General features: G+C 42.7%; 1 protein-coding gene and 1 long non-coding RNA gene across 7 annotated transcripts in view; both read left to right on the top strand.

Moving 5' to 3' along the window:
- Positions 1-23,740, top strand: part of LOC120900210 (serine/threonine-protein kinase meng-po) — a 320,097-nt gene that overhangs the window by 226,451 nt on the left and 69,906 nt on the right. The gene's annotated exons all lie outside the window — the stretch shown is intronic.
- On the top strand, positions 16,299-19,954 carry LOC120900217. Of its 2 annotated transcripts, none has more exons than XR_005739169.1 (3): positions 16,299-17,073; positions 17,166-17,429; positions 18,843-19,954. It is a non-coding gene; the product is annotated as an uncharacterized LOC120900217 (long non-coding RNA). The 2 variants fall into 2 exon arrangements; XR_005739168.1 differs by having other exon boundaries at positions 18,732-19,954.

Genomic DNA, 23,740 nt, shown 5'->3' with positions numbered 1-23,740 from the left:
TTTTTCAATGTGCCGGAATTTGTCTCGAGTTTTCTGGCCACGACACACACACACGGACACACACACAGCGCGGGGAAAGTGATCGTCCACTCTATCATGCCGCGATCCCCCTCCCCTCCCGGTGCTTTGAGTGAGGAACCAGCCTTTCTTCCGATAAGGTAGCCGTAATCGATCATGCGGGAGGGGGTGGGGGTTAATGGGGGGTGTGTGCTCGCCTGCGCGCTTTCGTGGGTGCGTGCTCGCGTGCGCGCGTACGTGCATTCGTGCATTCGTGCATGCGTGCATGCGTTCGTGCGTGCGCGTGTGTGTGTGTGTGTGCGTGCGGGAACTCCAAAACTGTTTGATTCTAATGCGTGCATTGTCACCGGCTGCGTCTACACACTCCATGCATTCTTAGAAAACGCACTGCACGCCGTCCGATCGATTACCGCTACCTAGAAGACAATACAACCATTTAATTGGCACCACCATCTTTGCGACCGGTTCTGCTGTTGGGGGTATTTAAAAGACAAACGATCGAAGCAAACGTGCGTGTGATATGTAGCACATTTCTTTCCAATTCAGCTAGCGGATGCAAATGGAAACAACATTTTGAATTGAATCCATACAAAAGAGGATTCTGGATTTGTTTATTACGGTGCGCGTATGGTGCTGTACCTGTCCGTCCAGAATCCGGCGGCTTGTTGGCTCAGAGTCGATATCATGACGCCGAGCGACCGGCACTGCCATGGAAATGGGTTCGGCTCGGTAGGTTAATGTTTTGGTCGATTGCATTCCGTGCATTTGTCGCGTCACAGCGGTAACACGGCAGCAACAAAGATAAGCCAATCTCTTCTCCGGGTGTCGGCTGTTATGCTATGTTATTCCTCTTCTTCTTATTATTATTATTGGCGTAATGGCCTACGCGATCATGCCGGCCTTTTCAGGACTTGAGTACCACGTAGCCGGATAGTCACCCCTTGCTACGGCGGACGGTTCATACGCGGTTAGAACCCACGACGGGCATGCTTTTAAGATGTGCGGAATGATGGCGGTGCCGCGGGCCCGCTCCTATCCAGCGGGCAACTTGCATACTGCCACACTGTATCCTGCCCGATGCATACGCTGCAGGCAGGGGGAAGGATGCAGCTCCACAATAAAAAAAAAAACACCGTCATGAACACCTTCCTTTCTTTGACCGATGGATCATTACATTCCGGAAGAATACACATTTGGCGTCAGTGTTGCACACATACGACATTCGAAAGGAAATTATCCTGGACAGGCTGAAATATCAGCCTACGAACTTAAAACGGAAAGGGCCCCGTTCTTGGTTTTACAACTATCCGAAAAATCAGAATTCAACGATAGCTACAAACAAAGCATTTACTTTGTAGAAATTTATAAATTAGGTGCCCAAACGTCAACCTCTGACAGTTGAGAGTGAAGCGAAGTGATGCAACCCGATGACAGTTGTTATGTCAAATCGTAGAAATAAACCGGTTAAATTGCCACTTGAAAACCGAAAAAGCAAAACGTGTTTTCGTTGTAAAAAGTGTGAAGTGAGATTTAGCTTACGTTTACAACCTCAGAAGTGGGATTTACTCACGAAAATGCCTACAAAGGACCAAATGGTGTGTGTTTTATCGGATGCTGGCGTAGATTGTCCTGCCAACGCTACAATTAACCAAATCCGGAGTCTGTATGACGCCGTGATGCCGGTGCAAGCAAAGGAAAACAAAATGGAAGGCACACTGTTGGACACTGCTGAAGAATTCTCCGGTAATAGCAGTGCCGTTCAGAAGAAAATTGATCAGCTGGAGCTGGAGAAGAAACTGCTGACCTTGCAGAAGGAAGTTTCGGAGATGAAGCTGCAGTGTCGACATCTCGATGTGGTTCGAGGAATTAGAAAGAGTCTTTCAATTGTTCAGCATCGACTTAAAGCAAAAACTGGTGATAACACTTCGACTGCTTTGCTCAAGTATTAGCTCGAGCTTCAGGATTATTCGAATATAATACTCTGAAGCAAACACTCATCGAAACATTTCAACAAACATACTCCGTTGAAAGTGTTTATCACGAGCTACGCAGTCGCCGCCTTTCTGCCTCCGAATCGACCATAACATACTTCATTGACATGAAGAATATTGCCAGAAAGGCGAAAATTCCCGAGGGTGAGCTTGTTGACATCAAAATCGAAGGTATAAATGATCCGGTCAACACCGCCGCTATGCGTTATGCTGCTCGTCAGATGGATGATCTCCTACCCTTGCTGAAAAGATATGAAGAGATGCGGCCACGTCACCAGCCGTCAACATCTGCACCCAAGGACAGACGATCTACTCGCGACGTACCCATGAACATCGAGCAGGTGAAGTGCTACAATTGTCTGCAACAAGGGCATTATCAAAGCCAATGCCAACGACCCCAACGCCCTCATGTATCGTGTTTCCGGTGTTCGAAGACGGGACATTCACATCGCGAATGTCCGAACCGTAACAACGTACCAGCCGCCGCGGTGCATTCAATGGATATGGAATCGGGCTATTTACAACAAATTCCAGCCATGCAGTCGGTATGTGTGTCGTTTGTAGAATTAAGTGGGCCGAATAGTTTTCTTCCACGTGTGTTTTCTCTTTTCGATTCAGGGAGCCCCATAAGTTTTATAAATGAAAATTTGGTGCCCATAAGCCTCTTACAAAAACCGGAAAATTCGGGATACTGCGGTTTAGGAAATAGTGCGTTACTGTCGCTGGGACGAATTAATTGCCGAATCAAGTATCGGAAAAATGAAATAAAACATGAATTTATTATTTTGCCTAAAAACGGTATGTCATGGCCCATTTTTATAGGTAGAGATGTTAAGCCAAAATTAAAAGTTACTCTAGCTATATTGCAACATCAAATTTATGATAAAAGCACACTATTAAACCATAAATTGAGTTCCATAATACCTCCCCAGAAAACACACGTGGAAGAGAAACTTCGCGATCTAGGCATTCTAAAAGAGCTAGGGGGCGATGTACAAGTAGGTAAAAAATTGTCGACTAAATTATTGACATCTCCTCAAGATCAGGGCACAATCAATACATTCTTACAATTGTGCGCTATTGATACTTCCTCTGATAACGATGCTTTATTTGACATAGGTTAAGATCTCCTTGATGAACAAATCTCGTTAGTAGCTAGAACTGTTGAAGAATGTTACTGCAAGTTTCCTTTAGAGAAAATTATTCCAACGGAGTATGGTATGAAAATTAGCTTAATGCACGATACTCCAATATTTTCCAAACCGAGACGGTTGTCTTACGCCGAACGGAACCAAGTGAGAGAGATTGTTAAACATTTACTCGAAAAGAATATAATCCGCCCTAGTAATTCACCCTATGCCTCGCCCCTTGTGCTGGTGAGAAAAAAGAACGGAAAAATCCGAAAGTGTGTAGACTACAGGCCTTTAAATAAAATCACAATCCGTGATAACTATCCTTTGCCACTGATCGAAACGTGCCTCAAGCATTTAGGGAACAAGAACTATTTTACGTTACTTGATTTGAAAAGTGGTTTTCATCAGGTTAAAATGGATGAAAATTCGTTCAAGTATACAGCTTTTGTCACGCCTGACGGGCAATACGAATACCTACGTATGCCATTCGGGCTGAAAAACGCGCCGGCCGAATTTCAAAGGTTCATAAATAATGTATTGAGAGATTTCATTGAAAAGGGTAAGCTGGTCGTATATATTGATGATATCATTATAGCATCAGTTGATTTTTATGAACATCTTGATATCATCAAAGAAGATTTATATACATTGCAAAAAAATGGATTGGAATTGCGTTTGGATAAGTGTAAGTTTGCGCATGAAGAATTGGACTACCTAGGCTATCGTGCAAATGCTGCTGGTATACGCCCCAGCGATCATCATATCAAAGCAATAACTAATTACCCACAGCCACGAAACAAGAAGCAATTGCAGCAGTGCATAGGGTTATTTTCCTTTTTCCGTCGTTTTGTCCCATCCTTTTCTATACTGGCCAAACCTTTAACCAATTTCTTGAAAGACAAAGTTACCTTCGTCTTCGATAACCAATGTGTTACAGCTTTTGAAACTCTGAAGAAAAAATTGGTTGAAGCACCTTTATTATCTGTATACGATCCTTCAAGAGAAACAGAACTGCACTGTGATGCTTGTGCGATAGGCTTTGGCTCAGTTCTATTACAGAGGCAAGAAGATGGAAAACTTCATCCAGTTGCCTACTTTTCGAAAACAGCATCTTCAGACGAGGCAAAATTACATAGTTATGCGTTGGACACATTGTCCATCATTTATGCCTTGAAACGTTTTCATGCCTATGTTCATGGAATACCATTGAAAATTGTCACTGATTGTAACTCCTTAGTAGAGACTCTAAAAAATCGAAACACTTCGGCAAAAATTGCTCGCTGGTCGTTGTTCTTGGAGAACTACGATTATTCAATAACACATAGACCAGGTAGGTCGATGAGCCATGTCGACGCGTTAAGTCGTAAACAGGTAGCGATAGTAGTCGATGAAAAAGATATTGACTTGCAGTTACAGATCGCTCAGTCTCGTGATTCATACATAACAGAGCTGAAGGAAAAAATAGAAGCCAATTCAATTGATGGTTATTTGATAAAAGATAATGTAGTGTACAGGCAACCTTCCCAGGATAAATTGCAATTACTGGTACCAAAAGAAATGATCAATAACGTCATTCGCAGTATTCATGAAAAAATGGGTCATTTAGGCGTAGACAAGTGTTGTACTTCGATTAGCAGACAATATTGGTTCCCTACAATGAAGGCACGCGTTGAAATTTTTGTACGAAACTGTTTGAAATGTTTAATCTATTCCGCACCTGCACGTAAAGACCAGCGAAATCTCCATAGCATACCAAAAGTTCAACTTCCTTTCGATACTGTACATATCGATCACTTGGGCCCTTTGCTATCAATCGCATCGCAGAAAAAGTACATTTTAGTTGTGATAGATGCATTTACTAAATTTACAAAGCTTTATGCAGCAACATCAACTAGCAGCAAGAGCGCGTTTAGTGCTCTAGAGCAGTACTTCTCATACTATAGCCGGCCAAGACGAATCATTAGCGATAGAGGGACATGTTTTACATCGAACGAATTTACCAAATTTTTGTCGAGTCGTGGCGTTACCCATATTTTAACGGCCACTTCATCATCACAAGCCAATGGCCAGGTGGAAAGAGTGAATCGAGTATTACGACCCATGCTTAGCAAAACGACTGACCCAAACGATCACTCAGATTGGAGCACTAAACTTCGTGCGTTGGAATTCGCGTTGAACAACACAGTACATTCTTCAACATGTTTTACCCCTTCAATGCTACTGTTTGGAACGGACCAACGTGGTCCCCAAGTTGATGAACTAACAGAATTTCTCAAAGTAAAGTCGACCCAGGTACAGGCAAATCTAGTTAGCATACGACAAACTGCGTCAGATAACATTATTCAATTACAAATAATCAATGAGGAACAATTTAGTAAAAAACATCGCCCAGCAATTGAGTTTCAAGTAGGAGATCTTGTAGTCATCCGCAATGTCGACAACATGTCGAATATAAATAAGAAACTGATAGCTAGGTACAAGGGACCTTACATAATTCATAAGCGGTTGCCCAACGATAGATATGTAGTAAGGGACATTGACGGTATACAGCACACTCAAATTCCGTACGACGGCGTACTAGAGGCTGACAAATTAAGAAAGTGGATCTCGCAAGAAGCAGATCCTGCTTCCGACTTAGGCGAAAGTTAATTGAGGCCAGTTAAATGTCAGTATGGCCGAGCTGTAGAAATTTATAAATTAGGTGCCCAAACGTCAACCTCTGACAGTTGAGAGTGAAGCGAAGTGATGCAACCCGATGACAGTTGTTATGTCAAATTGTAGAAATAAACCGGTTAAATTGCCACTTGAAAACCGAAAAAGCAAAACGTGTTTTCGTTGTGAAAAGTGTGAAGTGAGATTTAGCTACGTTTACAACTTCATTTGTAAAGTGAAACTCTGTCTTTGGTTTAGTGCGTGTAGCCACTGATATTTAACTGGTTAACGAATCAGAGGAGTAGAGCTCATTATACAAAATGTCCTTCTGGATACATTTTCTTTCTTGCAAAATATTCTTTGTAGCATACTCCCCTCTATCCTTGTGACTTTTGGGAGTTTCTTCTCCCAAAACGAGCTGGTGCATTCGTAACGTTTTCCTAATATGCGTATAATTTTAGAATTATTTTCCTTACATTCGTCTACAATCTGGAGTAGGACCAAAAGGTATTTGGTTCTGATTTGCTTCATTACATTTAATAATAAAGTTAGGTTAGAATAGAAATTTTCATATTAGATAAGTATATGAGCTGAAACTAAGATACACAGCTTCATAATGGAAATTAAAGGTGATCAAAATCATGTAGAATATAGTTTTGTAAAATATAAATACGCTAAATACGCTACAGTAGGCTCCTATGCAGCCGCCTAGTTACGCATGCGTCTGTTTTAAAAAAAGTTGATGTGAAAAAACTCCAATAAAATTCGCGTTCGCAAACTTTTGCTGAATATTTCTTCACAGATTGATAGTATATATATTACACTATTATGTGACATATATGAGACAACGCCACTCTACGCCACTTTAATAATGGCATCAAGACAAATATTAAAATGATGAAATTTTTCAGAAAGTTTCTTCAGTTATTATCGTATATTTTTGCATAAAATTAATTTAAATCAAAATCTTTAATGTGTTTATGAAGCTGATTAAATATCCTTTTTAAAATGGCTAAACTTATCAAAATCGGTTCATATTTGAAAAAGTTACCAAGGTTCAAAGTTTTCCAAAATGGTGAAAAATTTTCTGTGTTTTTTTTAACAAGTCTCGAATTTGAGAGTTCTTTTCTAGAGAATCAGAAAAGATAAAGGGCATATATTTGGTTTTTTTCGTAGCTTAACCCTTAATATTCCAACCTATCATTTGGAATTGAGGTATTACAAATTTGATGTTTTTTTGAATTTCATCCCGGCAAATGCCCATTGTGCGATGGGACAAAAGTAGAAAGCCTGGAGCAAAATAATCGTTTGTCTCCCTCTATCTTCTATACCGCGCTCGCTTGCCTTCATGCGTGAGTGCTTGAGTATAATCTCTCCATGTTATGTATTCCCTCTCAACAATCTCAGAGAGAATCTGTATGGAAACCGTTCGCCTTTTTCTCGACTTGATCTGGAATTGATGGTGTCCACGCAAACAATGAGACCCCAAATTTTGAGTGATTCAGGCCGAAGGGTACAGTATCGGACATTAAGATAGAACCCTGGTGTTTTCAACGCACCGTGCACTTGTTTTGCCACGTTACTTGTGTTTGTGTGTGTGTGTGTGTGTGTGTGTGTGTGTGTGTGTGTGTGTGTGTGTGTGTGTGTGTGTGTGTGTGTGTGTGTGTGTGTGTGTGTGTGTGTGTGTGTGTGTGTGTGTGTGTGAGTGTGTGTATGTGTGTGTGTGTGTGGGTGTGTAGTAGTAGTAGGAGTAGTAGAAAGAGCGTGTGCTTTTTAATGTGTATTTCCAAGTGCGCGGGTTTGAGTAACTGCTAACGAAGGATGGTACTCAAATCACTCAAAAAATACACTCATTTTGCCGGACGGGACCCCGTCCGAGTGATTTCCCGTCCGGCAAAATGAGTGTATTTTTGAGTTATTTGAGTGACGCTGTCGAAATACAGTGTCTCTTCGACGAATGAGTTACACCCTCGCGCGAGCCCTCCCCCTCACCACCCGCAACACACGGTGCGCTCTGCAGTTCTCAATGTGTTTGTGTTCTTTCGAGCCATGCTACGAACACATGTAAAGATAGTTGTTTCTTTCGTTTCTCGTTTTCTTTCATGAATAGACACGATCGCAAATACGCACTTATTCTAACAACAAACACAAACACGATCATTTTTTATTTCATTAAACACTTTATTGAAACATAAAGTACACTTTCACAACACATTCAGAATCCTTCATACTCACGAATGACGTCATACAGCAAAGTACCGGGTCGAGCCAGGCTGCGGGAAACTTGTCGACATTTTGCGTTGACTCTGTTCAGTAAATTCTTACCTGTCTATCCACGCACTGCATGTGCGTCTGTGCACACTGTTTATTCACTGCACACTTCACCAAAACACACCGGCGCACGAGACTTATAACTAAATGCGCATCAACGCACAAACACTGCGCGCGGGAGAACAAAACGCGCACAACCATCTCCGTCAAAGCGTCGCGCTGTACTGGTGGTTTTGTACGCGTAGGAGGGGGGGACATACGGAGCGATGGTTCGATGCTGTAGTGTAAGCGAGACAACACGATGTGACGAGCAGCTCCAAGTTGAGCTCGCTGAAAGAACACACATTCACAGACGGCTCGTCAAAGCACGGTATTTGTATTGGTGTTAGTGAAGCGCGCGTGTAAAACAGAATGCGAACTCTCACCGCAGCGCGTTTCTCCTTGCTTCCTCAAGCTTCCTCATACCCCTCGGCCTGAATCACTCAAAATTTGGGGTCTCATTGTTTGCGTGGTTGCTACAGTTATTCACCGCGGCGTTGTGAGAGCGGGCTCAAGAAATGTGTTGCCGTCCCTACCCGTCCGGCAAAATGAGTGAATTTTTTGAGTGATTTGAGTTACGCTGTCGAAATACAGTGTCTCTTCGACGAATGAGTTACACCCTCGCACGAGCCCTCCCTCCCAACCCGTAACGCACGGTGCGCTCTGCAGTTCTCAATGTGTTTGTGTTCTTTCGAGCCATGCTACGAACACATGTAAAGATAGTTGTTTCTTTCGTTTTTCGTTTTCTTTCATGCACTTATTCTAAAACTAAACACAAACACTGTCATTTTTTATTACATTAAACACTTTATTGAAACATAAAGTACACACTAAAGTACACATTTAGAATCCTTCATACTCACGAATGACGTCATACCGGGTCGAGCCAGGCTGCGGGAAACTTGTCGACAATCTGCGTTGCCTCTGTTCAGCAAATTCTTACCTGTCGATCCACGCACTGCATGTGCGTCTGTGCACACTGTTTATTCACTGCACACTTCACCAAAACACACCGGCGCACGAGACTTAGACGAAATGGGCATCAACGCACAAACACTGCGCGCGGAACTTAGAACCAAACGCGCACAACCATCTCCGACAAAGCGTCGCGCTGTACTGGTGGTTTTGTACGCGTAGGAGGGGGGGACATACGGATCGATGGTTCGATGCTGTAGTGTGAGCGAGACAACACGATGTGACGAGCAGATCCAAGTTGGTGAGCTCGCTGAAAGAAGACACACACACATTCACAGACGGCTCGTCAAAGCACGGTATTTGTATTGGTGTTAGTGAAGCGCGCGTGTAAAACAGAATGCGAACTCTCATCGCAGCGCGCTTCTCCGTGCTTCCTCAAGCTTCCTCATACCCCTCGGCATGAATCACTCAAAATTTGGGGTCTCATTGTTTGCGTGGTAGAATTTCATGTGAGCGCCGTACATTCCCGCTACGAACGGATTCAATACAGGGTTTTCAATGATATTCAGCCGTACCGGCGAACTCGTTTGTTCCTGGGAACGTTCGCCGCGACACTCATTTTCACTCATTTCATAGCCGTCTAGATAAAAATTAGAAAACCGTATAGATTTTGTACTGGCCAACCTAGTGGTACAACCCTGTCCACTCATGAGAGACGAATGTTTCTCGTCGAACGAGTTCGCCGGTACGGCTGATTATTCACATGTTCAGCGAGTTGTTGATTCGTTCGGGCATATAATTGACACTTTCAGCGAGATATTGAATTGTTCGTAAGCAGGCGTTGACATGTTCAGCGATTCTGTAGTGCTGTCATTTGTTTTGTTTACACACTGTGCCGCAGGGTTCAATTTTTCATCCTTAAAAGTCCTAAAAGTAGCTAATAATCATTCCCCAAGCTGTTAAATACATGAATTAGTTAAAACAAACATATTTTTACGAAAACCGTTTGTTTACCTTCTGATTAGAATGATGCAAGCTGCATTCCAAAGGGTACGAGAGTGACAGCTCTATAGTATCGCCGAACTTTTCAACGCCTGCTTCCGAACAATTCAATATCTCGCTGAAAGTGTCAATTATATGCCCGAACGAATCAACAACTCGCTGAACATGTCAATAATCAGCCGTACCGGCGAGCTCGTTCGACGAGAAACATTCGTCTCTCATGAGTGGACAGGGTTGTACCACTAGGTTGGCCAGTACAAAATCTATACGGTTTTCTAATTTTTTATCTAGACGGCTATGAAATGAGTGAAAATGAGTGTCGCGGCGAACGTTCCCAGGAACGAACGAGTTCGCCGGTACGGCTGAATATCATTGAAAACCCTGTATTGAATCCGTTCGTAGCGGGAACGTACGGCGCTCACATGAAATTCTAGGGATGGCAACACATTTCTTGAGCCCGCTCTTACAACGCCGCGGTGAATAACTGCCCGTCCGGCAAAATGAGTTTATTTTTTGAGTGATTTGAGTGACGCTGTCGAAATACACCCGTCCGGCAAAATGAGTGTATTTTTTGAGTGATTTGAGTGACGCTGTCGAAATACAGTGCCCCTTCGACGAATGAGTTACACCCTCGCGCGAGCTCTCCCCCTTCCCACCCGTAACGCACGGTGCGCTCTGCAGTTCTCAATGTGTTTGTGTTCTTTCGAGCCATGCAACGAACACATGTAAAGATAGTTGTTTCTTTCGTTTTTCGTTTTCTTTCATGCACTTATTCTAAAACTAAACACAAACACTGTCATTTTTTATTACATTAAACACTTTATTGAAACATAAAGTACACACTAAAGTACACATTTAGAATCCTTCATACTCACGAATGACGTCATACCGGGTCGAGCCAGGCTGCGGGAAACTTGTCGACAATCTGCGTTGACTCTGTTCAGTAAATTCTTACCTGTCTATCCACGCACTGCATGTGCGTCTGTGCACACTGTTTATTCACTGCACACTTCACCAAAACATACCGGCGCACGAGACTTTCAATGAAATGCGCACCAACGCACAAACACTGCGCGCGGGACTTTGAACAAAACACGCACAACCATCTCCGGCAAAGCGTCGCGCTGTACTGGTGGTTTTGCACGCGTAGGAGGGGGGGACATACGGAGCGATGGTTCGATGCTGTAGTGTAAACGAGACAACACGATGTGACGAGCAGCTCCAAGTTGAGCTCGCTGAAAGAAGACACACACACATTCACAGACGGCTCGCCAAAGCACGGTATTTGTATTGGTGTTAGTGAAGCGCGCGTGTAAAACAGAATGCGAACTCTCATCGCAGCGCGTTTCTCCTTACTTCCTCAAGCTTCCTCATACCCCTTGGCATGAATCACTCAAAATTTGGGGTCTCATTGTTTGCGTGGCAGTGTCTCTTCGACGAATGAGTTACACCCTCGCGCGAGCCCTCCCCCTCACCACCCGCAACACACGGTGCGCTCTGCAGTTCTCAATGTGTTTGTGTTCTTTCGAGCCATGCTACGAACACATGTAAAGATAGTTGTTTCTTTCGTTTCTCGTTTTCTTTCATGAATAGACACGATCGCAAATACGCACTTATTCTAAAAACAAACACAAACACGCTCATTTTTCATTTCATTAAACACTTTATTGAAACATAAAGTACACTTTCACAACACATTCAGAATCTATCATATACACGAATGGCGTCATACTGCAAAGTACCGGGTCGAGCCAGGCTGCGGGAAACTTGTCGACATTTTGCGTTGACTCTGTTCATCAAATTCTTACCTGTCGATCCACGCACTGCATGTGCGTCTGTGCACACTGTTTATTCACTGCACACTTCACCAAAACAAACCGGCGCACGAGACTTTGAACGAAATGCGCATCAACGCACAAACACTGCGCGCGGGAGAACAAAACGCGCACAACCATCTCCGTCAAAGCGTCGCGCTGTACTGGTGGTTTTGTACGCGTAGGAGGGGGGGACATACGGAGCGATGGTTCGATGCTGTAGTGTAAGCGAGACAACACGATGTGACGAGCAGATCCAAGTTGTTGAGCTCGCTGAAAGAAGACACACACATTCACAGACGGCTCGTCAAAGCACGGTATTTGTATTGGTGTTAGTGAAGCGCGCGTGTAAAACAGAATGCGAACTCTCACCGCAGCGCGTTTCTCCTTGCTTCCTCAAGCTTCCTCATACCCCTCGGCCTGAATCACTCAAAATTTGGGGTCTCATTGTTTGCGTGGTGGCCCTCATACCCCTCTGTATGAATCAGCCAAATTTTGGGGTCTCATTGTTTGCGTGGTTTACACGGGGCCGCTGCACTAGTGGTGGGAGCTCGGAATCGGAACTACCCGATTCCGATTCCGTGTTATGAATCAATTCCAGGGCCAATTCCGGAGCTGATTCCGGAGCCGATTCCGAAGATGACTCCGGAGCCGATTCCAGAGTTGACTTTGCGAGCAAATTGCGATTCCCAGGTCAATTCCGATTCCGGACCCGATTCTGATCGCGGAATCGATTCCAGAACACTGCGAAGCTAGCTGGAATCAATTTCGACAAAAAAATCATTTTTCCCATCACTACTCTGCACATCTTACCGCCTAGGCCCTCCGGTGCCCTATATCCGCTACTGCACCCTAAGGAGCGCATTGTTTAGGTCGTTTAACCAGCGTGTACTCATTCAGGGTTTACGACATGAACCGCTCAAAATCGTTCACAGCGAGGTCAAGAGTGGCATAACGGGAACATTCGAAGACATCCGTGAACATCAGCAGAAGCCTTCTAAAGTCGGTCCGCGCGTAGTCAAGGCGTGGTTTTAACGCAGGAACGGCTGAATCCTCTCGTGGTAACGGGATGGCCAACTCAAGCGCAGGGTGATAGGCGTCAATTGCTAACAGCGGGTGAGGCAAAGTTCTAGCGGAAAGCAAACAGAAGCAACAGCATTATTCACATATACCAGGTCTAATACGCGTCCGCTGGTGTTAAGATGACCATTGAGCTGGAAAAGTCCGCTATGGTGCATCACGTCCGTAAACAGAGCAAAGAGAGCCGACTGCGTACGCTGATCATGCTGATGTCAGCGGATCATGCTGAGCGGCTGACCAGGAGACAAGAGGTTGGTTGAAGTCCCCTAACAGGGGGTCAAACAGCAAAGCCGAAGCTAGGCTAGGATCGAGCCACGTTTCGAAATTGGATTTCAACACCGACAGGCGAAACTCATCGACCTTTGTGCGCAGTCCCCGCACGTTTTGATAGTAAACAGAAGCAGTGGAACGGGCAGTGCGAAACGCATTAGCAGCAGGAACAAAACAGGTAGTTGTTTGTACAGACTGAGCAGAGGTTCGCCGACAATACACGGACCGGAATTTCGCGGCCGCGGAATTCCGTTTGCTGAAAAATGTATGGATATGACAGGGCGGGAAAATTGCCGTTGACACTTTGTATATTGGTTTGACAGCATGCGAAATTCCGCAGCCGCGAAATTCCAGTTCGTGTATTTTCGGCCTTACACGTCATTATTATTATTATTATTATTTATTTCATATTGTCAGCCGCCTAGGGTTTCACAATAATATGTCTTACAAACTAAGGAAGAAGGAAGTGTTAAGGATGGGAGGTTGATGATAGAGACAAGGACTCAGAAAGACGAGAGCGAAAACTAGACAAGGGGACGTGGTAGTCGAACAAATCATAAGCTTCATTAAATGCTGCGCAAGCTCTCGAAAATGGATCTCTCTGACCAAAAACAGAACGGCGGGAGGGGATAAAAATGGGAGGTCTGTCGCGGAGACGACGAGAAGGGACGTAAATAGGAATGGAGCTGAGGAGCGAAGGAGCATCGATATTGGAAGTCAGGAGGCTGGCAATGAAGTAAGACTGCGCGTGTGAATGCCGGGATTTGATTTCCATCAAGCCCAACATACGACAGCGGAGAGAATAAGAGGGCACAAGTGCATTATGTCCGTGCAGAAATCTACGAATAGCGATAGGCGTAAACTTCCTCTGCACTCTCTCTAGTCTCTGTATAGCGACACCTCCAGCCGGGGTCCACACAACACTAGCGTAATCCAGAATAGATCGAACCCAGCAACAGTAAAGCGCCTTCAGGCATAGCGGATCTCTCAACTCAGAGGCAAGACGAATTATTAGTCCCAACGCTTTGTTCGCTTTAGCAACGACATGATTGATCTGATCCTTGAATGTGAGGGAGTCATCGAGCCAAACACCAAGGTCCTTAATAGAAGACTCTCTAAAGATTTGAGTTTGACCAAAAAAGTAATTCCATGTAATTTTCCTGTTAGGACGACCAAAAGAGACAACACAGCATTTAGGGGGACAAAGCACTAACCCATTAGACGAGCACCAAGATGAAAAATTATTTAAAAAACTCTGAAGGGTTTGACAATCAACAATAGAGGACACAGGAAGAAATATCTTTAAGTCGTCAGCAAATAGAAGATATCCATCAGCAGGTAGAACATTAATACAATCGTTTATGTATAAGATAAACAGTAAAGGGCTAAGCGCACTTCCCTGGGGTACACCCGACTGGCCTATGAATGTAGAAGAGAGGAAATTCTCTATTTTGACTGTGTAGCTACGGTTTGCTATAAATGAATTTAGCCAAGTTATTAAAGGATAGCCTATTCCTAATTTCTTTAGCTTAGCTATTAGCAGGTCATGTGGTAGACTGTCAAAAGCGACTTTAAAATCAGTATATATTGCATCCACTTGACGATTACATGCAATATTCGACATTAATGAAGACACAAAGTGCATTAGGTTGCTCGTGGTGGATCGTTTAGGCATAAATCCGTGTTGATGTTGCGTTATATAGTTTGTTACGCATGGAAGAATGGCAGTATGAACGAGTGACTCAAACACCTTAGCCATAGCACATAGAATGGACACACCACGATAATTTGAAGCGACTGAACGGTCACCTTTTTTAAAAATAGGACATATCCAAGCAATTTTCCAAACAGCTGGAAAGGTTCCCTCTTGAAAGGATCTCACATACAGGCGTTTAAGTATGGGAACAAACAAAGTGCTGAATTTTTTCAATATGCAAGCGGGTATGCCATCTGGACCCGACGAAAAGTATTTTTTTAATTTTTTCAATGCTGAGTAAATGACCTCATCATCGATAGCCACTATGTTGCAGGAAATTATATCACTTGGTACATATGCTAAGCTATCAGATAAGGATACTGGACTGGAGTCTGGGTCCACAAATACGCTAGAAAAATGTCTAGCAAATAACTCGCTGCAGCTGGAGGGCGTATCAGCCACTTCATCGCCAAGGGAAATTATGGAAGGGATGCCGATAGAGTTGCGACGATTATTAGCAAATCGCCAGAAAGATCGAGGGTCAGAGATAAATCTTAATTGGAGACGCATGATGTATAGTTTATAGCACGCTCTGTTGTAAATACGATATGCTGTGGAAGCATATTTGTATACCCGTTGGGTATGTTGAGAGCGAGTATGCATATATGCACGCTGTTTACGCTTCTTATCCGTTCGTAAAGCTTTTAAGGATCTGTTCGACCACGCAGGCTTAGGAGGAGGATTTAGGATGGGACAGCAAAGAGGGAAGGATGAAAGGATAACATGATTAAGTTGATTCACGGCATCGTCGATAGAAGGGGCTGATTCAATAAAATTAAGGTCCGAATTCAACATAAATTGCTCAAAAGCACCAAAGTCCATTTTACGAAAATCAAAACGTTTTACTCTAGGGTTAGAACGAGCGAACGGAGCAGAAACAGAAGTTTGAATTGATATTGCTAATTCTAATGCCGGATGGTAATTGTCAAGATTAAGAAGCGGTGTGTTGGATTCAGAAATCTCTGAGCTGGCCGATTTAGCATTCTGGTTTACGAAAATAAGGTCCAGTTGGCGATCAAAAGCATTTTTCACTCCCGATATCTGTGACAATCCATTAAGCACCATTCCATCCGTTAGCGATCCATCATTGTCGGTCATCGAAGGGATAAAACAGTTGACGTCACATGGTGAAGCGATCCAGGAGAGAGATGGTTTGTTAAAGTCTCCCAATAGCAGCAAAAAATCAGTCGGTTTCATTCTCTCCACAATTACACTGACACTATCATGCAGAGCGTTTAACGTATCGTCACACTTACTCCGGTCCGGTGGAATGTAAACTACTCCGATGTAAATGGACACATGATTAAGCTTGATACACGACCAGACCAGCTCCAGAGTTGCATATGTATGTGTTATCTGTGTACTAGAGAGCTTAGAAGAGCATGCGATCAGCACTCCTCCGCCGCGAGAGCGAGAACTGTTCTCACCATTACGATCACATCGGTAAATTGAATAGGAATCATCAGAGATGAGAGAGGATGGTATTGACTCGTCGAGCCACGTTTCTGTTAGTGCAATTATGTCGTAATCAGATTCTCCCAGAGCTAGACGTAGATTATTAAGTTTGGTACGAATTCCTCTAACGTTCTGATAAAACACGTGCAGATGTAAGTTAGAAGAGACATTCTGGTGAGTATGAGCCGAACTATCATGGAGGCCCACAGCAGTGATTGGTGCTACGCCAAGGTATGGTGAGGAGCGGGGTGCCAGCTGATTATTAGTACTGTTATCAACTATTGCTGGATTGTTACTTGCTGTCTGTCTGTTGTTTCGGGGCGTGTGGCTTCGGTGGACGGCTCTATCGTGCAATGTGCGATCGGTTTCGGTGATGGGCAATGAGCAAGGTGAGGACCCGTGGTGGGATATGGCATTGATGCGTGGTGTGTGTTGGTATAGATTTCCGAAGGTTTGTGGGGAAGGTCTCGAGAAGCAGGACACCAAAAATTTTGAACAGGCGATCGACGGTCAGTGAATTCACGGAAAATCAATCCCGCAGGTCAGGTAGTCGGAGCGAGAGCCTTGTTTTTAAGCGAGAGCATTAATCCCACCTTAAACGAAACAAAAGTGAGAGTGCTCGTATCGCGATCCCGTGGCAGCAGCCTAATAACGGTGACGTCATCAGTGCCTAGTTGGTGAGTAACCATCGCTTTCACATCTTGGTCTGATACCGAGGGGGCTATTCGAGTCAAATACAGCCAGAACTTTTGTTCCATCGGAACCGTAGCTAAGACCCGAGACGGTGTTGTAATTGCTGTGCCAAAAAGTAGAGGAGCGGCATTATCGGTGGTTTTTTGTAATTGGTGGTGAATAATCGACAAGTCTGCGTTTAGGCGCATTGCGCTTCGGTGCATTTTGAGAAGTGCGGATGGATTCACTATTGCGTGCACTGAGTGGTGTGAATGTGTTGGTGAAAGATGGTTGCATTTCCAGGCGGTCCACTATTGAACGAACAGAGTGTGAGGTTGTGTGCGTGTTAACGTCTTTCTTAGTAAGTGTTGACAACATCTCATTACGCATGGCGACAAGTGCATGATTAAAACGGAGATCAAACTCCTTCAGTCATTTAACTAAAACTTCACGAATGTGCTTAATATCGGGTGTACAACTTAATAACCGGAATTTGACGCTAGATGTCCTTAGCAACAAATATGGTGAAAGCTCGAACTTTATATACATTGTTGGAATAATTTATAGAGGCCTCTTTAAAGAACTTTATATATATATATATATATATATATATATATATATATATATATATATATATATATATATATATATATATACATATACATGTATACATATATATATATATATATATATATATATATATATATATATATATATATATGTAATGTAATGTATATGTAATTTATACATATATATATGTAATTTTGAAGGTACATTTGACAGCTATCAAAATCAGTCAACAAAACAATTTTATCTTGTGTGCATCATTATTATTTTTCACTATGAATAACTTCGAAAATTGGAGAAAAAGACAGCATTGGCAGGAGGTTTTGTTGGGTCATTTTTTTAGACAGAAAAAAAGCTACGGAAAGTTATCGCTTGCTTGTAGAATTTTATGGCGACGATGCTTTAGCGAAAACACAGTGTGTTTATATGGGTTTGATTACGTTTGCTAGTTTTATTTTAGTCCTATGTTGTGTTAGAGCGTTTCTACATACACCGAGAAAGCAGCTGAGAGATGGCTATGAGAGAATTTACAACCGGTTTCTCACGCTGGTGTGTATAGAAGCTTTGAAAAGCGCCGAGATGAGACTTTTAAAATTATGTTGAAAAAATCCATTTTAATCGATAAAATGAAGTCAAAAAAGTTTCTTTTACTTTTAAATAATATATCTACGATTATTAGACGGCAAAAATGCACACTATAATTGATCGATCGCTATAAACTGCCAATTCAATTTTTTCTCAGCTCCACCCATCCTCCATCAAAAATCAACTCCATCCGAAAATGCTGTCAGTCGCTGTCAAAGCATGCTGTCAGTTATTTTCTCAGCTGCATTCTCGGTGTATGTAGAAACGCTCTTACAAATTACAAGTTTTAGTGAAGTTAAAGAAAAATGGCTGAACAAAATCCTTGGTGTTTCAAGTGTTGCGCAAACCTTTGAAGCTGGTCGGGTATAACTGCCTTTCTGAATGCGCACTTTAACTACTCGTAACTCTGGCCCTACAAAAGTTTTCTCGATTCTTCTCATTGGCCATTCACAAACTGGCACATTATCCTCCTTCAAAAGAACTACCTGTCCCTCTTCAACTCTTTCAACAGATACACGTTGCCCATAATTGTGCAAGTCACTTAAATATTCTCGCTGCCATCGCTTCCAATGCAGCTGGACCAATCGCTGAATCTGTACATAACGACGTAAACGATTTTCAGGTTGATTGGAGACATCCTTCTCGGGTAACGCCGTCTGGGGTGCCCCAATCAAGAAATGCCCTGGTGTAAGGACATTCATTTCCGATGAGTCTTCGTGGAGTCAAAGGACGGCTGTTCAGCTGCACCTCGATCTGCGTTAATACCGTTGTCATCTCAGGAAAAGAAAGTCTCTGGTTGCCCAGTACCTTCCGCAGGATCCGCTTAGCAGACTTGACGGCCGCCTCCCACAAACCACCGTAGTTCGGAGCATGTGGCGGGATGAAGTGCCACTCGATGTCATCTTCGAGAGCTGCATTACCAAGGAACATTTCCTACGCTTTTTAGATTTAAACATGTCTTATCAAAGTTTTATCATGGTTGACTTAAGAAATAAATGTCGTAATACACAATTTTTACTTGCTAAGCAGTCTTTGAAATACGAGCATCTTTAAAACATTATAAAACACCTACACAACCACCTATTAAAACCAAAATTGCTGTTTTTTTTGGGTGATTTTAATCGCACTGTAAATGTGCTGTAAAGAGCTTTAAAAAAACCGTTGATTTACAGGGTTTTCCATTCCAATTAACAATTGTCCACAGTCTACTAGCAATCCTCGATTTGAAAAACACAATTGTCTACCACTTACACACAAGTCAAGCCGTTTTTGGTACACTGTCCATTTCAATTACACAATTGTCGTCTTCGAAAACACACGTCAGATGCGGCACGGTTTTGGCTGGAACGTGTATCACTTGTCTGTAAGAATTGAACCATGTTGTAAACAGGTCTTGATTGAATATCAGAAAATAGGAAAGCTGGGCAATTTGGACATGTTAAGCAGTTTTATCATTTGGTTTTAGTTATTCTTGGATCGTTACAGTTTTTAGGTTATTTTGGGACGTTGTAATTTTTTTTTCATTGGTTACCAGTAAAAGCACCGATAAATGTCAAAATTCCTGCATTGTATTGAAAGATTAAAGTATACATAAAATGCCTTACATGTCCATGTTGCCCAGCAGCCCAACTACAAGTGATACACGTTCCAGCCAAAACCAAAACAAACCGTGCCGCATCTGACGTGTGTTTTCGAAGACGACAATTGTGAAATTGAAATGGACAGTGTACCAAAAACGGCTTCACTTGTTTGTAAGTGGTAGACAATTGTGTTTTTGAAATCGAGGATTGCTAGTAGACTGTGGACAGTTGTTAATTAGAATGGAAAACCCTGTAAGATCTATTTAAAACTCGCAATAAGTCCATCCTGTCTAATATTACGCTCGTTAAAACTATAATCTCTTAATACCTACGCTAGTTGTCATATTTTTGAACCAACAAAAGTAGCTATCATGTATGACAAATTGAGCAGAATAAAATCGAGTGGAAGTTTTAGGCGAAATGTAGCTAAAAACTATCTGAAAATTGTGCAAACACATCCTATAAGAATATTGGAAACATTACGAGCAGTAAATCAGCCTTTTCAAAATGCAGTTGAACCAACAACAAACATCAAACCAACGCCTCGGGAATCCACACAATCTCTACAAAAAAAATGCCCTGAAGTCGCCTATGGGTTTACTTGACAAAAAGATACCGGGAGTTTTTTTCCGATCCACGGATCCACGGACTTTTCTAAGGCATTTATTGTGTAAAAGGCAAACCAAGTGATGCCAATCTATTATTGAACCGTTTCGTAGTTGAAATGGAAGATGTTTTAAAAAAGGATGTGGAGATCAACGGCAGGTTGAATGCTTCCACGATCTCGTTAAAATCCTGCTTCACAAAATTTAAACAGTCTTAAACGCGCTGGTGTCGTTGTCTTTGCGGACGCAGCAAAACTTGCTCATCTACTTCCGTGTCCGATTTTTCCTCCATTTTTTTGAGTTCATCGTAGGCTTCGGCGCGTGTAGCAAACTCCCTTTTTTAATGCTGTTGAGTTTTTCCCATTTATCCGAAGGCACAGAATCCTCTTCGAGTTGGAGCTTTGTCACTAGGTGTTTTTTTGGCCAATGAAGGATCCCTTTCACTTCCCAACGGCTCGGAACGACGCTCAAGCATGCTTCACCTACTTCAATCGTTTGTACGATTTTATAAGGCATTCTGAAACTATAATCGATAAAATCAAAGACTTTCCTTAAAGACTGAATTAAAGACTGTCCTTACCGGTCAACTATTCAACTTACAGGACAATTTTGTTTAATTGCAACACTGAATTTCAATTCTTTCGGGAGCACTACAACGACAGACGCTTTTGTTAATAAGTTTGACACTTGACACGATGAAGCTTCCTAAGACACAATAGCTTGCGCTAGTGCTGCCATACAGGTTAACATGTTTCACATGTCATCGCGTACAATGCTGTACAGTCATTTATGCTTAACAGAGCACATGAATAGGTAAACTAAGAGTTTTAAGTCTAAACATTGCTTGTTGCCATACATGTTAAATAAAAAAATGTGTGAAAGAGGTAAATCAAGATATACATGTAAGAAAGATAGAGAGAGGAAACGGATGGAGGGAGGGCGGTGAATACTTCAACACTTGCGAACCATGAACCAACACAACCGTATCACGACGACCGAAAACCGACCGAGGGGTGGAGGAGGTGGACCGAATGAGGGAGACCGTTGACACAGACCTTTATCTTTTCTGGCGGTGTTGTTTTATTGAGTTCTGATCAACGACTGACCGCTCAGCCCAAGTTCTCTTCTTTATAACATTATTCCGATTGCATCAGGCAATACTAACTTTCGACTCTACATACAATTCTACATTCGGCCCTTCCTGATGGACTTCGATCCTCGATGTCCTACACCTAGTTTACTTATCCCTATTCCTTTAATTCCTGATCTTCATCTAATTCGTCTTCGTCAGACAATTCGTCATCAGATTCAATCGTAGCATATGACCATAGTTTGATATTGTCGTCACTCGTACTCGTAACTTGAGGCCCTTCGCAACTAGCTGCCTTTTTAACGTCATACCGCCCATTTCCTTTAACCTTCGTTATTTCGTACGGACCTAAAAATTCATTAGCTAACTTTCTTCCTGCTACAATTTGAGTTCTCTTTATCGCTACCAAATCACCAATCTTATACCCATGTCCCGTTTGTTTCTTATCAAATTGCTCGTTATATCTCTTTTGCGCCAACTCTATTTCTTTTCTGGCCTTTTGTCTCATACCCTGTCGATCCCGTTCGTATTCTTCATACCATTCTTTTTCCAGCATGTCGTGTAATAAATCATCAGATGCCTGTCTCATTCTGACCCCGAACATTAATTCAAATGGAGATCTCCCTGTTGACGAATTAAGGTGCCCGTTTACCGACCGTTGAACTCTGTTGACTTGTCTATACCACTTAGCGGTATCTCCCATCGATAGTTTTCCCAGCACTGATAAAACCGTCCGATTTATACGTTCCGTCTGGCCGTTTCCTCGTGGTACTCCCGTGGTGGAGACGATATGCTCGATGTTTTGCTTCTGAACGAATTCGGCAAACACCTTAGCCGTGAACGCTGCCCCTCTGTCCGTTATTACTCGAGTCGGATATCCGAATATCGACGACCAACTCTCCAGTTTTTGCAACACTTCCTCCGCATTCGTTGTTCTAGTAGGATAAAGCCAAACAAATTTAGAAAACCCATCCACCACGGTTAAAATATACCTGTATTGTTTTGAAGTGGCGTCCATGGGCCCCACATGGTCCAAATGCAATGCGCGTAGAGGCGCATCTCCTTTGTCGATTGTGTTCAAGCATCCCTCTTGTCGTCCTAACTTTTTGTTGTGTAAGATGCACTTCACACAGTTCGAGCTTCCTCATGTTTCGTGGAATCACTAATAGTTCGTTTCCATCCACTACAGTGTATAAAAGTCCACCTTTCAATTTATACGATGTAGTGCCTATCCAATAGAATTTCACTAATTGCTTTCACCATCTCGTCCTGTTGTTGGTTCTTACGAATACGTGCTATTAGTTCATTCGTCAGAGTCATCACTTCCGTCGGATATCGGCTCAAACAGTCCACGTGCTGCATTTTTTTTACCCGATCGGTGTTCAACTTCAAATACAAAATCTTGTAAGAACATCACCCACGGTAGCAATTCCTGCGGCACTTCCGATTTTTTTCAATGTACACTTAAACGCTGCACAGTCAGTAACTAATTTAAAAGGACGACCCAAAAGATACTGCCGAAACTTTTTAACCGCTAAAAACAATGCTTTAGCCTCGAGCACGTAGCTATGTTTGTTGGATTCCGATTCACTTGTCTTTTTACTAAAAAATTACACTGGATGCAATTTTCCTTCTACCCATTGTAACAATGTTGCACCAAACCCTGCTTTTGAAGCGTCCGTATGTAGTTTCGTTTTTGCTTCGGGGTCAAATAACCTTAACACTGGCTCTTTTATTGATTCCTCCTTTAGCCTTTTGAAGGCTTCCAATGCACTTCCTGTTATTTCGAAAGATGTACCTTTCTTGAACAAATCCGTAAGCGGCCTGGCGATTTTCGAATAGTCTTTTACAAACTTCCGGAAAAACCCCGTTAATCCCAGGATCGCTTGCACTGCTTTAACGTTCTGCGGAGTACGAAAATGTTTCACTGCATTTATTTTTTTCACACTTGGCGATATCTGTCCAGTTTTCACCCGATGACCCAAAAACGTTATTTCCCTTTGCATGAACTGGCACTTTTTCCACTAAATGTTCAAACCGTGCTCTGCTGCCACTTTTAACACTCTTTTCGTTTTCCATAAACATTCTCGTTCGGTTGAGCCATGGATAACCATGTCATCCATGTACAAATCCAGTAGGTTGTTTGTAATTAGATTCCGAAACACATGATTCACATACCGGATAAACACTGCGGGCGAATTACAAAACGCTGTATATTTTTTACTGGTCTCTCCTACCGGCACAT

This window comes from Anopheles arabiensis, chromosome 3 (genome assembly GCF_016920715.1).
Source record: "Anopheles arabiensis isolate DONGOLA chromosome 3, AaraD3, whole genome shotgun sequence".
In the NCBI taxonomy this organism is placed as follows: domain Eukaryota; kingdom Metazoa; phylum Arthropoda; class Insecta; order Diptera; family Culicidae; genus Anopheles; species Anopheles arabiensis.
This window is presented reverse-complemented; position numbering and strand designations above follow the sequence as displayed.